Source organism: Prionailurus viverrinus, chromosome E3, assembly GCF_022837055.1.
Source record: "Prionailurus viverrinus isolate Anna chromosome E3, UM_Priviv_1.0, whole genome shotgun sequence".
NCBI classification, from domain to species: domain Eukaryota; kingdom Metazoa; phylum Chordata; class Mammalia; order Carnivora; family Felidae; genus Prionailurus; species Prionailurus viverrinus.
The window spans coordinates 10,980,364-10,996,181 of record NC_062576.1 but is presented as its reverse complement, the minus strand read 5'-3'; positions in this window follow the sequence as shown (position 1 = coordinate 10,996,181).

Sequence of the window (15,818 nt, the reverse complement as noted above, 5' to 3'; positions counted from 1 at the left end):
CTCTGCAGGCAGAATCCAGAGCAGCAATAATGTGAGTGGGGTGTTGCTGACGGATGCCCTCTTCCAACCTCTGGGCTGTTCTTTCCCCGTCCAGAACAGCCAGTCTGCCCCCAACCTTGCCCAGGCAGACTGGGGGGCAGCGCGCCACAGCAGAAGGCCTTGGCCCGGCACGTCTAGGCCCTGCCCCACTACGTGTGACTAGGGTATGACCCCTGGCTTCCCATTCATTAACAGTATGTCCTAGGCCAAGGCGATTGCCCTCTCTGGGCCTCAGCTTCCTGATCTGTAATATGGAGCCAAGGTACTCCTTTCTCTGTGTGATGACTGGGAGGGCTGAATGACATGTGCCACAGGGGAGATGCTTAGTGTAGTGCCTGCTGGGTAGTAGGTACTCGGCAGGGAGTAGTTCTCAATTTTTTAATTTGTTGGCTTCTTCTAGGGGCAAAGCCCCACTCAGAGTCTTGCTGGACCGGGTCTTCCTGCGGAGGTGAGGATTCTAAGGACAAGGTCAGGGGCGTTCCATTTTTGTCAAGTTCGGTTCCTTCCCCGGAGAAGGGCAGCAGGAGTTCCCTCGGCCGGGAGGGGAGTTTGGTTGAAAAGTCCTTGTTGGTGGCTGCTCCCCGCCTATAGGAGCCTCCACTGGCCTCACCCTCCCTCAGGCCTGGCTGCATCCCTGTCCTACACAGATGTGGAAACTGAGGCTGCTTTCACTGCCTTCCCCTTCATAACCTGGAAGTCACAGGACTCCTTCCATCACAAAGCCTCTTCCGTGCCCTCGTTCATCCCACCTTCCTGACAACCCTTCCGGCAGGTGGACCTGACAATCCCCATTTCACAGATGGGAACGTAAGATGCCAGGCCATCCGCGGAAGTGAGTGTGTACCTGTGCGTCCTGTCAGTTCAGGGGCTCCCCGGTAGGAGCTGGTCTCTCTCTCCTGGCCCAGTGCCTGTATCCCAGGGTCTCGGACCAGTAGACTGGCCAGAACTGCCCCCAGGGACTCAGTTCCCTGCTTCCCTGGGGTTTGGGCCCAGTCCTGGCTCCCTGACCTCCTGTGTGCATCATTTCCTTTCCCACGATCTCGGCCACATCTCTTGGGTCCTTGCTCCTTGGAGGTAAGACTCCAGGGAGTCATAGAAGAGATAGAAGGACAGCCTCCTCACCTTGGGGCAAGCCTATGGGGAGGAGCCTAGGATATGCTACCCTAGACGTGACCACAGGGGCCAAAGGTGAGGACGGTGAAATCAGCACCTTCATCTCACCGAGAGGGGCAGGGCTGACACAGCAGCCCAGCGGTGCAGGTCGGGGATGGACCTCAGGGCTCCGGATCCCCAACCCGCCACTCCGTTTTGCCATCTCTGTGGGTTTCCTTGGATTTTCAGGAAATGATTTTAGCTGATAATTAGTATTCATCCTTTAAAAATAAGACTCAAACGGTTTCTGGAACCAGCTACGCCTCTTTCTCTTCAGAGCATACCTCCTGTTCCATCGTGGAAATCAAAGGGAAAATAAGGTTCAGTGTATGGAATGTGCAGGACCCATAGAACCCGTAGCCCAGACGGTAAATGTTATCCCTACCGGCCAGGGTGCTCAGGTGATATGGGGGCCGCATGGCAGCAAAGGGTAGCTGATGGGCTTGCTTGGGGACCTCCAAATCCTCCCTCCGCCTCCCAAGGCGGGCCATCCCCCCAGGTCACCAGCAGCAATTCTTTTCATTCCCAAATCTTTCTTTCCGTGGCTTATCCAGGCCACCAAGGACAGAGATCATTTCCTTCTCTGGGGTATTTGATCAGTCGAGTCACCTCTCAGAGTCCTCCGAGGCTTCCGGACCCCAACAAAATAGAGCCCACGTTCTGGGATTTCAGGCACCGAAGCTGGCAAGCTGGGGTAGGAAGCCAGGAGGTCTTCCGCGAGGACACGGGCAGATCTGCACTTCAGCCTCCCAGGCCCCAGGGTTTGGCCCTGGTAAGTAGTCTGGGGCAGCGCTGGCCAACAGAAATAGAACGCGAGCCACAAATGCACACCGCAGAGGAAATTTTAAATTTCCTCGTAGTTTGCGAAAATGAGAAAGGAACAGGTGAGATTAATTTTAATGATATACTTTATGTAACCTGACATATCCAAATTGTATTCGTTTGAGCACGTGATAATATTTTTAAAGACTGAGATGTTTTCCGTCCTTTCCCTCATACGAAGTCTTCGATACCCAATGTCTATTGTCACACAACACATCTCAGTTTGGACAAGACAGGCTTTCATATGTGGCTAGCGGCTAAGGGGTCACCTGGAAGCATCTTCGGTCTCAGCTCGCTGCTGATTTGGAAGATCCTGGGCCTCGGGTTCCTCGCCTCGTGTGCCTGTGAAAGGTGCGGGTCCGGGCCCTTCCAGGAGATGTGTTGGCTCAGACACTGGCCGGGTGGGAGAGAGGCCCGGGGACTTTGCACTGCTAACCCTAACCCTAACCCTGGCTCTTGTGATACACGGTCAAGTTTAGGGAGCGCCGTTCAAGCTCTGGCGTCTCTGATGTAACCACACTCAGCCACGCAGTACTGGCTCACTGCCACGTCCCTTGTGCCACGGGGCACTCGGTGCTGGCTCTCTGTCACAGGCCTGGCATCTGCCTGAATCAGACTGGCCCTGAGATGGGAGGGCCTGGGTTGTATACCAATGCACCCTGTCTGTACTGGATATCGTGCAGACCCAGACCCTGAACCTGGGGGCTCTGGGCCGGCAGCTGTGGTGTGTGCGGCAATGAACCAGAGGGGGCATCCTCCTCAGTCTGAGGCCATGCCCCTGACCCCACGAGGAATAGGGAACCAAGCAGACGGCCCCCTCCGGCCCCTGTGCCAAAGGCCCACTGGGCCAGGGCCTCGGGGCTCGCTAAAATACTTCTCTCCCACCTCGGGATTTTCTGGGAACCCAGGGTCCTCACCCCCAGGAGAAGGGTCCCTCCTGGGCCCCCCCACCAACCTTCCAAAACCCTCTTCCCCCAAAAGAGGGGTCTGTCCAGGCCTTGGAGTCAGATTTTAGCTTTTGCGTCGTGGAAGGAAAGCTGGCCTTTGCACAGTGTCCTGAACCCAGTGCCCTGCCTGTCCCCCACGGGGCCAGCCCCTCTTCCGATAGGTCTCAGCCTTCCTGACCTCACCGGCCAGGCTGCCCGCCTAAGTGCCCTCAGGCACTCTTGAGTCCTCGGCCCGGTTGATTTTACGCTGGGTGATGCTTATTTGCTCCCCGTTGGATTCACCCATTCAACCCAAAGCTCAGGTAAGGGAGGAGGTGGGACGGACACTGTCAAGCACCCTGGCCAGTGAGTGTACAAACATCTGCGAAATGAATGAATGGATCGACACGGGCCTCCTCTGTCTACTGTCAGGTGCCTCGTTGATCTCTGTTTTCTCCCTGTATGTTTCTCTCCATCTGTTTGTTGCTGTCTTTGTAGGTCGCTCTCTTCAACACTACCCCTCGCTCTCTGCACCCCCCCTACCTCACGCCTCCTCTCTCTGCCTCCTCCTCCGACTCTCCGCTGGAATCTGTCAAGAACAGAGAGAGGCATGTAATTGAGTTGGGGCCGTCTCCATGGCTGCAGCCGTGGAGTAACTGAAAGATCAATTCGGAAAGACTGTCTCTGTAATAATTGCGCCTTAATAGTTTCTGCGCGGCAGAGTGGGGCTTGGTGTGAGGCTGTCAGGACAACCTCGGGACCCTGGCGGGAAAAGGCCACCTGGAGCCCCCCCCCCCCCCCCCCCGCCCCACCACCCCCCTGCAGCCACCGTATCCCTGGGCCAGGCTCTGGAGGGGACTTGGCCTCAGCCAGAAACAGGAGGGGAGTGGGAGCAGGGGAGACAGGCCGGTCTCACCCCGCCCACACACACAGCTGTCCCTGCCCCCTGCTCTTACCCACTGTGCCCCGCTCCTGTTTATAATTTATGCTTATGATCGGAATTATCAGCAATAATGATAACATGATTATAATTGCCAAGCTTCCTGGCTCAATTGCAGCTCTGTTGGTAAATATTATGATAGAGAGTAGCGTGAGGTCACTGCCTCCCAGGGCTTGAGGGATGGCGTGGGGGATGGTAGCACCCCGAGGGGTTGCGTGGTCCCTCCCTCGCCCCCAGCCAAGCCCCCACCTCCCCAACCCCCGCCCTCTCCAAAGAACTTGCGGCTGCTCGACCATTGGCTCATCCATTTTAACACCCAACAGTCGTCCCTGCTTAAATCTAACTTAAGTCACTCCTGCTTTTAGGCTCAGCAGGAAGCATTTAGAAGTGTGTGGGGTGTGCGGGACCCCATCTGTCACCCCACCAACAGAGGGCACTCCAAGGCTGTGTTGTGACTTCTGCCTGGAAGGCGAGGTGGCCCGAGGATGGTCCTTCCACACCCAAGTTGGTGTGACTGGTGATTCAGTCCCACAGGAACTCAGAGGCAGCCTAGGGGTCCTGGCGGGGGGCTAAGGGGCAGGACAGGGTCACTGTCCCAGGCACAGTTCCCTGGGGAACAGGAGACATCTCCTGCATCCAGGGGCCTTCCTTCAGGAGAAGTGAGTCTGGAGGCCCAGGGTAGGAACATGGACTCGAGACTGCCTTGGACATAAAAACAGCCCCTTTGAGGAGCACCTGGGTGGCTCAGTTGTTTAAACGTCTGACTCTTGATTTAGGCTCAGGTCGTGATCTCATGGTTCACTTCACCAGATCCGGTCTCGCGTCAGGCTCTGTGCTGACAGCACGGAACCTGCTTGGGATTCTCTCTCTCCCTCTCTCTCTCTCTGCCCCTTCTTCGCTCACGTGCTCTCTCTCTCTCTCTCTCTCTCAATTAAAAAAAAAAAATAGCCCCTTTGAGAGAGCCCAAGACAACCCGAGGCCTGGGGCGAGAGGTGCCTAGGGCAGCTACCCAACAGCCCTACTTAGAGCTGAGCCAACTCTGTCCATGGAACCAGGCCTTCCCTCGGCCTGCGCCCTCCAGCCGCCGGGGACTGCCTCATTCTCTGTTCGACTGCTGACGTGCTCAAGTACATGTTCAGGAGAGGCTGGTGACACTGAGAACCAGATGAAGTCTACGAGCAAGAACAGCAGTGCCCAAGGGGAAGGCCAAGGTGGCAAGGACGGGACAGCCTCCGTGGGCCTCTCTGTGGAGGTGGGGAGAGGCTCAGGACCCCCATTTATAGCTGGGGGCTCTGAGGCTCAGAGCATCTCCCCAAAATCACTGAGCAGCAAGTGGCAGGGCGAGCTCTGCCCCAGGCCCGCATGTGGCAACTTCAGGGACAGGACAGAGCTCGCCTGGCCCCAGCCCCTGACTTGCTGCATTATTCATAAGCCCGACATTCCCGCAGGGGTAAACATTCAGGAGGAGTGTTTCAAATCCACTTTCCTGCTCTGAAAATAAATAAATGAGCAGAGAATGCCCGCGCGCTTGGAGGCGGTGGGCCCAATGCGGCACAGCCCTGGGAAAGCTCACAGATGGCCTATTTCTGTCCCCTCACCCGGGGCCCCTGAATGGCGGGCCCGAGACCCACGAGGTTGGCCAGCTGAGTGTGGGCCAGATTTTAGCCCCGGTCTGTCCTCTCGGGACAAACCACCTAATCGCTGAGGCCTCGCCTGCCAGGGCCCCCGAGACTGAGCCCCAGACCCCTTGAAGTCTCAGAAGGGGCAGTGTCCCTCAGGCGACAGATGGGGGCCTGTTTGCTCCCATTGGAGACTCTTTGTCTTTGTGTCTGTGCTGTGCAACTACAGACAAGTCCCTTCCCCTCTCTGGGCTTCAGTTTCCTCATTTTTAAATGAGACGAGTTCTCTAACATTCTAATGAATTCCCCCCAGTTTCATCCTAAATGGTGTCCATCTGAGCCAGAACCAAAGAGAACCAAGCCATAAAGAGAATGAGGTTGTCCAGTGGAGTGGTGAAGAGTGCCAATTCTAGGGGCGCCTGGGTGGCTCAGTAGCTTAAGCGTCCGACCTCGGCCAGGGTCATGATCTCACAGTTCATGAGTTTGAGCCCCGCGTCGGACTCTGTGCTGGCAGCTCAGAGCCTGGAGCCTGCTTTGGATTCTGGGTCTCTCTCTCCCTGCACCTCCCCTACTCGTGCTCTGTCTCTCTCTGTCTCTCAGAAAAATAAAACATTAAAAAAAAATTTTTTTTAATGCTAATTTTAGCCCTGCCCCTTGCTAGCTGTGTGTCTTTGGGCAAATAACCTCACCTCTCTGTGCATCAGCGACCTCACTGATCAAACAGGGGCAAGGAGCGTGCCCACCCCGAGGGGGTGCTGTGGGAATGAAATGAGTTCTGCAGGCCAAATGGTCAGAACTGTTCCTGGCACGTATAAGGCCCCGTGGCATTGGCTGTGAGTGCCCCCGCTACCTGGCCTCAGCACCCCCAGCCCTCTGCAGCCTGAGGGACCCTGGCGGGGAGGCTAGCCAGACACACTGACATGTAGACCGCCTGCTCCAGGCTTCTGAGGTCGGGCGGCACGCGGGCAGGCAAGCCGGGACCACACTCAGCTCACCAGGGCTCAGTCCCAGGGCACCTCCGCGGTCCGCTGCATCTGCCTGGACCAGAGCCCCTTTCTGATTTGCTCAGAGGCCACCAGCGCCCTGCCTGCCGGGACTGCCTTAGAGGTGCCCTTTGACATTTGCGGACATTTGTAGGTCTCCTGCCCCAGCTCCTAGAGCGACATCCGGCTCTGAGAAACCCGGGCCCACCCACTAGACCTGGAGCTTCGTGTCGTTGCTGACGGCCAAGACCACCTCGCGCCAAGCTCTTGGTCCTTTCCGGCCAGCTGTCATGTCGAGGCCAGGGCTCTGCTCTGTGTTCTTCTCGGCTCTGTGTCCTGCCCCTAGAATACTCCCTGCCTAAGTAGGATCAGTAGCTGGGTGTTCACTGAATGAGGGGTGGTGGGCCTGGATCTGGAGTGCTGGGGCTCCCCCCCGAGGTCCTGAAGGCTTCATGGAGCCACTGCTCAGGGGGACACACGTGCCAGGGCCAGCCGGGCACTCGGAACCCCAAGGCTCCAAGACCAACGGCCACTGGGTGTCCTAAAAACCTCCTTGTCTGCCCCCCAACATTCTTTTTTTGTTTTTAATGTTTATTTATTTTTCAGACAGACAGAGTGCACGCAGGGGAGGGGCAGAGAGAGAGGGAGACACGGAATCTGAAACAGGCTCCAGGCTCTGAGCTGGCAGCACAGAGCCCGACGTGGGGCTGGAATCCACGAACTGTGAGATCAGGACCTGAGCCGAAGTCAGATGCTCAACCGACTGAGGCACCCCCATACCTTAATTTCAAAGTACTTCATTGCTTAAAAACTGCTAAGCCTCACCTGTGCTCTCAGTAACCACTGATCACAGATCATCGTAACAAATATCATAATAACGAAAAAGTTTGAAATCTTGTGAGAATTGGGGTGTCTGGGCGGTTCAATCGGTTAAGCGCCTGATTCTTGGTCTCAGCTCGGGTCTTGCTTTCAGGATCATGAGTTCGAGCCCTACCTTGGGCTCCACGCTGGGTGTGGAAATAAACAAATAGGAAAAGAAATATTGTGACAATTACCAAAACGTGACCCAGAGACACAAGGGGAGCGCGTGCTGTTGGAGAAAGGGCACCAATAGACTTGCTCCGTGCAGGGTTTCCACAAACCATCCATGTGTAAAAAACACAGCATCTGGGGCGCCTGGGTGGCTCAGTCGGTTAAGCGTCTGACTTCGGCTCCGGTCATGATCTCGCGGCCCGTGAGTTCGAGCCCCGCGTCGGGCTCTGTGCTGACAGCTCAGAGCCTGGAGCCTGTTTCAGATTCTGTGTCTCCCTCTCTCTGCCCCTCCCCCGTTCATGCTCTGTCTCAAAAATAAATAAACGTTAAAAAAAATTAAAAAAAAAAAAACACAGCATCTACGAAGCACAATCGAGCACAGGGGGTCTGTATTTCGATCTTTCTCCGGCAATGGAAACACTGTCCCAAACTTACTCAAGTCTGTCTGTTTCACTTTTTGATACGCATGCATTCGACCAACGGCCTCTCCCTTTGGCTGATGATGTATAGAGGAGCCTTGGACACTTTGTGAGACAGTCATCCCCTTCTTTCCACATCCGGAGCAAGTTGGAACGGAAAGGGGGCCTCTCGAGGCTGTCTGTCCGCAGCCCTTTGACATGATACGTGTACTTTGTACTTCGAGTCTCACTGAATTCTTGCTCATCGTGGAGTTCCGAGCCCGTGCGTCGTTCCCAATGATGAGGACCACACCCCACGCGAATATGGTGGCATAGGACACGGGCACACCGTTCTAAGTACCCCCTCTGTCCCATTCATGCTCATTGTCCTATTGGACTTCACCAAAACACACATCCAGGGGCGCCCGGTGGCTCAGACGGTTAAGCGTCCGACTTTGGCTCGGGTCATGATCTCATAGTTCGTGGGTTCGAGCCCCGCATTGGGCTCCGTACTGACAGCTCAGAGGCTGGAGCCTGCTTCAGGTTCTGTGTCTCCCTCTCTCTCTCTGCCCCTCCCCTGCTCACACTCTGTCTCTCCCTCTCAAAAATAAACAAACATTAAAAAAAAATTTAAAACCCCACGCACTCAAAGATAAAATTCTTAAGGATTTTAAGGCCGCAGCGACAGAGCATTTAACCAAGCGCAGAGCCCTTCTGAGCTCAGTGTCCTGGGTGGCCCAAGAAGCAGGCTGTGCCAAGGAGAGCACAGTTGACCACACACTTGTTTGCACAACGTCGGTGCCCACCTGCAGGACTGCCATCACCTGGGGCCCCCACCCCAAGGCCGGTCAAAACCATTGCCACCAGCGGGCCTCCCCGAGTACTGGGCCCAAACTTCTGCTTCGGCTGGTTTACGTTCCCACCCACTCCCCCACCATCTCCACCTCCCCCCCGGCCCTCCATCCCACCCAGAAACCAGAGACGTGCCTCCCCACACCTGCAGCTGCACACGAGCTGTGCAACCTCGAGTAGGCCCCTCCCGTCTCTGAGTACCAGTTTCTCTGGGTGACGGCCGCAGGGCTGTGGGCTTGCCATCGGCCAGGTCAGGGGAGCGGCTGTCCTTCTGTCCTGTCCACCTGTCCACACGCGGAGACGTTTTCGGGAACTCTCAGAGTTCACGGTGCGCACAGCCCGGCCCCCTTCGTGGGGTGAGGGAGTATTCATCCCAAAGTGCGATGGTTTCTTACCCGGTTGGAGTTTCCGCTGACACAGCCATATTTTCAGCACCGGCATTGTGCTTGTATTTAGGTCAGACCTATTTTAACTCCGTTGGGACCGGAGCTGAGCTGAGCTGGCCTTCCGGGGCTGACACAGACAAGTGCTAGGGCTGGTTGGTTCAGCCCAGCGGGGCTGTTGAAGGCCCCGGAGGCGGCAGAGGGAAGAGGAGGGAGGTGTGGAGGGAGGCAGGAAGGGGCAGACAGCCTTGGCCCCCAAACCCTGGCCCGTCTGAAGCCCCCTCGCCCTCGCTCTTCCTGGGAGACCTTCGACACCCACTTAGCCGGTGAGAAGGGAAGGGCACCCTGGACGGGGCCTCGGAGGACTTAGTCTATGTTCACCAATGTGCGGATATGACTTTGGCGAGTGATGTCCTCTCCTGCCTCGGTTTCCCCACCTGCGTGATGATGGGCTGCTTCAGTGAGGCTGACCAACACGTCTGGGTTCTTGTTTCCCTGAGGTTAAGAGGAACCCTGACTGGTGTCCTGGTGCAGCCACCTGCTAGCTGTGTGACCCTCTCAAGTCACAAAACCTCTCTGTGCCTGCATGTCCCAGCGGCAAAATGGGGATAAAAATAGGACCGATCTCATGAGGCCGTTGGGATTAAGATGACAGAAGGGGGGCGCCTGGGTGGCTCCGTCGGTTGAGCGTCAGACTTCGGCTCAGGTAATGATCTCGCGGTCCGTGAGTTCGAGCCCCGCCTCGGGCTCTGTGCTGACAGCTCGGAGCCTGGAGCCTCCTCCAGATTCTGTGTCTCCTTCTCTCTCTGCCCCTCCCCTGCTCACGCTCTGTGTCTCTCTGTCTCTCAATAATAAATAAATGTTAAGAAAAAAAAAATTAAAAAAAAAAAAAGATGACAGAAGGTACGTGCGAGTGGTCAGGTGGCCATGTGGCTTCTGTCCTGTCCGTGGTAACCGCTCTGCAGGAGGTAACTGGTGGTGGTGCTGTTTGCATCCACGACCGGTCGTCCAGCCAGGGTGCCCCTCACCTCCCACCCCGCCTCAGCCCAGGCCCGAGCCACGGAGACCCGGTGCTCATTGACAGTCCTACCACCGGGATCCTTCCCGGCCCGAGCAAACCTAGCCCACGTCTATCGCCAGATCTGGTAATTAATACCCTTGACGGTTTTTATTGGAACGCAGCAGGGCCTACACGTGACTTGCTTTTTAATTAATAACCAGCCTCCCTCCTCACTCTGCTCCCCTCCCCTTGCTGTCCTTGAGGACAGCCTGGGGTGGGGGGCCCAGAGTCACCCAGGCCAGTTCAGCCAGCTTTGGAGGGAGGGGTGAATGGCGGAGCCCAAGGAGGCAGTCCTGTGGCCATTCCCTTGCATACACCCCAGATATTCTCTGCGCAGGGTGCCAGAGTGGGCTCCAGGCAGGGCCGGGCCCAGGGGATGCCCCACACGTGGCCCCCGACCTTGGGGAGCTTGTAGCCCGGGGGTGGCCAGACCCATGGGCACATCGACCCCGACAGCAGGTGCTATGGGAGAAGCATCTGAAGAACAGAGCCCGAAACAACCAGCTTGGCCCAGAGGCGCCAGGAAGGTGCCTTGGAGCTGGAGCTGGAATGATGACGTAGCTCTCCTGGTGGGAAAGAGGAGACACCAGCTGTTCTGGGTGGCAGGAGTGGTCCGTGCAAAGGCTCAGAGCCAGGGTGAGGCCGGGGTGATGAAATGGATGATCCCTCGGCAGGAGCCCTTGGGAGCACCTGGGGACCTGGGGCGGGGGGGGGGTGGGCGGGGGGAGAGGGAGCAGACACAACAGGCCTTGAGCGCAGGAATGAGGCTTTTATCCTGAGGGCAATGGGCAGCCTCAGCAGGTTATATACAGAGGAGTGACATGGTCACATCTGATCTATAGAACCATCGTCTGGGTGTCCAGTGTGTGGAAGAGACTAGTGGGGAACAAGACCATAGGGGAGGCCCCGGGATGTTGGCGGAGGGCCCAGGCTGAGGCTCCGAGGCCCCTTCACCACACCAGGGGCCCAGGAGCTTGGACCTTCTCAGCCGTGGCGCCTGGCGGCCTCTCTCCCACCCCAGGCTTACCTTCTTGCTCCTGCTATTTTTAATGTAGCCACCTTGTTGAGATTCAAATGAGCATCTCCAATCTGGGCTCCTTTGCATAATTTCCCTCAATTAACATTTCCAAGGTGCCAAAAAGAAGACAGTACACACACTCACAAGTGGGGACCCCCTCACTCTGGAGGGACCCAGACTTCCTGGGAGAGAAGACAGTCCCCTTGTCCTAAGAGCTGAGCCTCAGGCAAGGGACTTGAGGCTAAGTGCACTTGGGCGGGCTCTCGGCCTCCCTGGGCCTCAGTTTCCCCATCTGTGAAGTGAGGGCCTGGGTGCTGTGATCCTTAAGGCGATTTGCCCACTCTTCGCTCAGAAACCACACGGATAGTCTCCTTTCCTTCTGGCAAACTTGTGAGGGTAATGAGGAGGATGAACCCATTTAACAGATGAGGAGACAGAGACTGGAGAAAAGGAGGAATTTGCCTGCAGTCACTCAGGGTTTTGGTGGCACAATTAGACCCAGTGCCTTCATCTCATGGAGTGGGGACCCCTGTGGGCTCCCAGGGTATTTGGGGAGCCCAGACCCTCATGGGAGAACCCTGTAAGAAAGAGCGAGGCAACTGAGCCGGACCACATGATCCCTGAGGGCCGAGCCAGCCAGGAAAGCTTTCCTTTTGTTCTCCAGGTCTCAGCCCCAGCTTGCCTCCTCCGAGAAGTCTTCCCAGATCTCTGGCTGCCCTGAGCTCCTTCATCCCCCGCTGCCCACGTTGCCCAATGTCACCCATCGTCCTCTTCTACCAGGATGCACTGGTCTCCCCTCTGGACCATGGCTTCACCAGGGCAGCGCTGGGGTCCCCTTCTTCCCGGCCTTCTTGCCTCCTAGTCCCACGTGTGGCCTCGTGCAGGCCCGGGCAAACAGGACCAGCCGTCCTCGAACACCTGAATTTCCAGCACATGGCAGGATACTCCACACGCACTGGACTTGTGGATGAGCGACAGTCCCGAAGGGCAGGGACCACTCTGTCTCCTCTCTTTGGCCCACACTTCCTACCCCAGGATTTCCTTGTGTGGGGAACACTGTCGGTGTTCCTTCCATAAGGCGCTTGGGGGGGGTTCAGTCAGTTTGCTTCTCATCTGCAAAAGGAAAACCCACGGGTATTTTACAGAACATCGGCTACGTGCCGGGTGCAGTGACAGACCCTGGGACCCGCAGAGCAGATCTCACCACCCCTGTCTTCTCGGAGCCCAGCGCTAGCTGGGGAGACAGGCACACCTAGGAATAAATACCAGGTCATTAGAAAACGAGAGAGGAGAACAGAGATAGAGGGAGGAAGATGGAGAAGAGAGAGACACCAGTGTCCGAGCTGGACATAAATGGTGGGAGAGGACCTGGAACAGGAGGGAAGGAACAACTCCAACACAACCCAGGCGACAGAAGACAGTGCAGGAAACGTCGGGAAGGAGTTGTCCGGCTGGACCCAAGTGAGGGAAAGAAGGCTGGAAAGGGAAGCCGCAAACCTCTCAGGAAGGGCCCTGAAGTTTCGGGGGTGGCTCGATCATAATGTTGGAGGGGACGTGGCGCTGCTTGTGGAGGGGACATGCCCTTGACTCACCTGGAGTCACCTGCCGACAGCTTCCTGGGACTCTGCCTGAGGGTGATGTCTGGCTCCAGGTGAGTTCCTGAATTCCCCAGGGGGGAGGGGGAGACCCTTGACCCCTGAGGGGCGGGAGCTGGTGACTGAACGCCCCCCGCCCCTGGCTGCCCCCCCCCCATAGGACGATCCTCAGGCACATGGTGCCCAGCTTTCAGAGGGTCCCTAGCAAGACTGAGCCCCCAAACTCAGCTGCTCACTGATGCATTCTTCACTGGCTTCCCAGGGTCCTCACAGACACCCCAGGGTCCCCTCCTGACCACTTGCACCCAAATCCTTGGGGAATCCAAGTGAAGACGGTCAAAATTCCTAGGTCCCTGAGACCGACTCTGTCAGGAAGGAGAAGAGGCATCGTGGAAGAGGTGGGAGAAGTCGCCCAAGGTGGAGCTGCGGAAGCCACAGGGAAGAGCGGGTGTCTCCCGCTATAAAGGTTGAGACACTCCAGACGTAAGGATCTATGGAGACACTTTCAGGTACTTAGTTGTCCAAACTGCATTTCAGAGAGGATTGAAACCCACTTTTATGCACACATATATAGCACTCGTGGCAGTTGGGATTACCCTGTGCCTTATGAAGTGACATTGTCCCATTGCAGGGGCTTGGTCCATTCAGCCTCCTGCTGTGTACTCTGGGGCTCACTGTTGCCGCGGCTGGTTTGTCTGGAACCCTCTGCCCAGACCAAAGCCATCCTCTGGTCTCTGTTGGGCTCCTGAGAGTAAATTTCATGTACTGGGTTTTTATCTTTTTCTTATTGATTTGTAGGAGCTCTTTATATATGATAGACCTCAACTCTTTGTCAATTATGCACTCTGCAAATCTTTTCCTAAACTAAGATGTGTCTTTCATTTTTGTTTTCAATATTTATGTATTACAATAATTTAAATCTTTTATGTATTCGGAGTTTTAGATTTTAATTTAGTCACATTTGTCAATATTTTCCTTTAACATTGATGCCTTTTGCATCTCGTTTCAGAAAAACTTTCTATGGCCAATTCTGTTGGTGGCCTCCAATATCCATTCTAGTTTTCTTCCTTTAAAATGGAATTTCAGTTTTTTAGCTAGACGTAACTGAAAGATTACATTTCCTAGTCTCCTTTTCAGCTGGCCATTAGACTGACCTCTGGCCAATGAAATGTGAATGAAACTGCTCTGTGGGACTTATACGACATTTCTCATCCTCACCTTTCTCATTTTGCCATCCAGAAGGTAAATGTGGGTGGAGTGCCTAGCTGGCTCAGTTGGTAGAACATGAGACTGTATCTCTGGGTCTTGAGTTCAAGTCCCACATTGCGTGTGGAGCCTACTTAATTAAAAAACAAATTTTTTTTTTTTTTTAATTTCGGAAGGCAAATGTAATGGCTGGAGCTCCCACAGTCATCTTGGATATTGAGGTAATCTCAATATGGAAACAACATGCTGAGGATGGAAGGGCATAATTATTTATTTATCTTAACGTTCATTTATTTATGTTGAGAGAGAACACAAGTCAGGGGCAGAGAAAAAAGGAGAGAGAGAAGCCCAAGCAGGCTCTGTGCTGTGAGTGCAGAGCCAGATGCAGGGCTCAAACCTGTGAGGGGCACTTGGGTGGCTCAGTTGGTTAAGTATCCAACTTTGGCTCAGGTCACGATCTCATAGTTCATGGGTTCGAGCCCCACGCCGGTCTCTGGTCTCTGTGCTGACAGCTCAGAGCCCGGAGCCTGCTTCGGATTCTGTGTCTCCCTCTCTCTCTGCCCCTCCCCACTCACACTCTGTCTCTCTCTCTCTCTCAAAAATAAGCATTAAAAAAGTAATAATTGGGGCGCCTGGGTGACGCAGTCGGTTGAGCGTCTGACTTCAGCCAGGTCACGATCTCGCGGTCCGTGAGTTCGAGCCCCGCGTCAGGCTCTGGGCTGATAGCTCAGAGCCTGGAGCCTGTTTCCAATTCTGTGTCTCCCTCTCTCTCTGCCCCTCCCCCGTTCATGCTCTGTCTCTCTCTGTCCCCAAAATAAATAAACGTTGAAAAAAAAATTAAAAAAAAAAAAAGTAATAATAAATCAAACCCACAAAGCATGACATCATGACCTAAGCTGAAACCAAGAGTTGATGCTTAACCGACTGAGCTACCCAGGGGCCCTGGGCATACAGTTAGAAGCTAAAGTTTTGATATTACTGTATCAGTCACAACAGAATTTCTGGTTTTATCTTGTTTTGTTTAGTTGCTTACCTCTAGGGTGATTATACCCGAAGTGATCATAAAGAAGAGAGTTTACTGAAGCCACTATTGCTTTGGGCTTTTCCAATCGAATACGCTTCCCTATCCTACACTTTGTTTTAAAAGTTTACAAGTTCACTTTTCGCACATAGTTCTTTAATTCATCTGGAGTCAGTTTTTGCTTCTGTGGGAGGTGGCAATCTAATTTTATTCTTTTCCATATGGACAGCTAATTGTCCCCGCATCAGTTATTAAATAGTCCGAAACAAGACATCAGGTGTGTTGGAAGAAATTTAGTGCAATTTCCTCCAGAACTTTATCGATAACACTGTAACGTTAATGCGGCGATGTAAATTTTAAAAACATGTAGGTAAACAGAAAGATATACCATGCTCTTGCATAGGAAGATAATTCCCTCCTGAATTAATCTAGAAAGTCAAAGCCTTCCGAATCAAATCCTGATGTGGGGGGCGCCTGGGTGGCTCAGTCGGTTAAGTGGCCAACTTCGGCTCAGGTCATGATCTCACACTCCGTGAGTTCGAGCCCCGCGTCGGGCTCTGTGCTGGCAGCTCAGAGCCTGGAGCCTGTTTCAGATTCTGTGCCTCCTTCTCTCTCTGACCCTCCCCTGTTCATGCTCTGTCTGTCTCTGTCTCAAAAATAAATAAACATTTAAAAAATTTTAAAAAAAATCCTGATGTGGGTTTTCCAAGGTGTACATGCAAGGGTGAAGTAAAACAAAAAAAAAGTTGGGAAATGAGGGGGAATCAGGGCA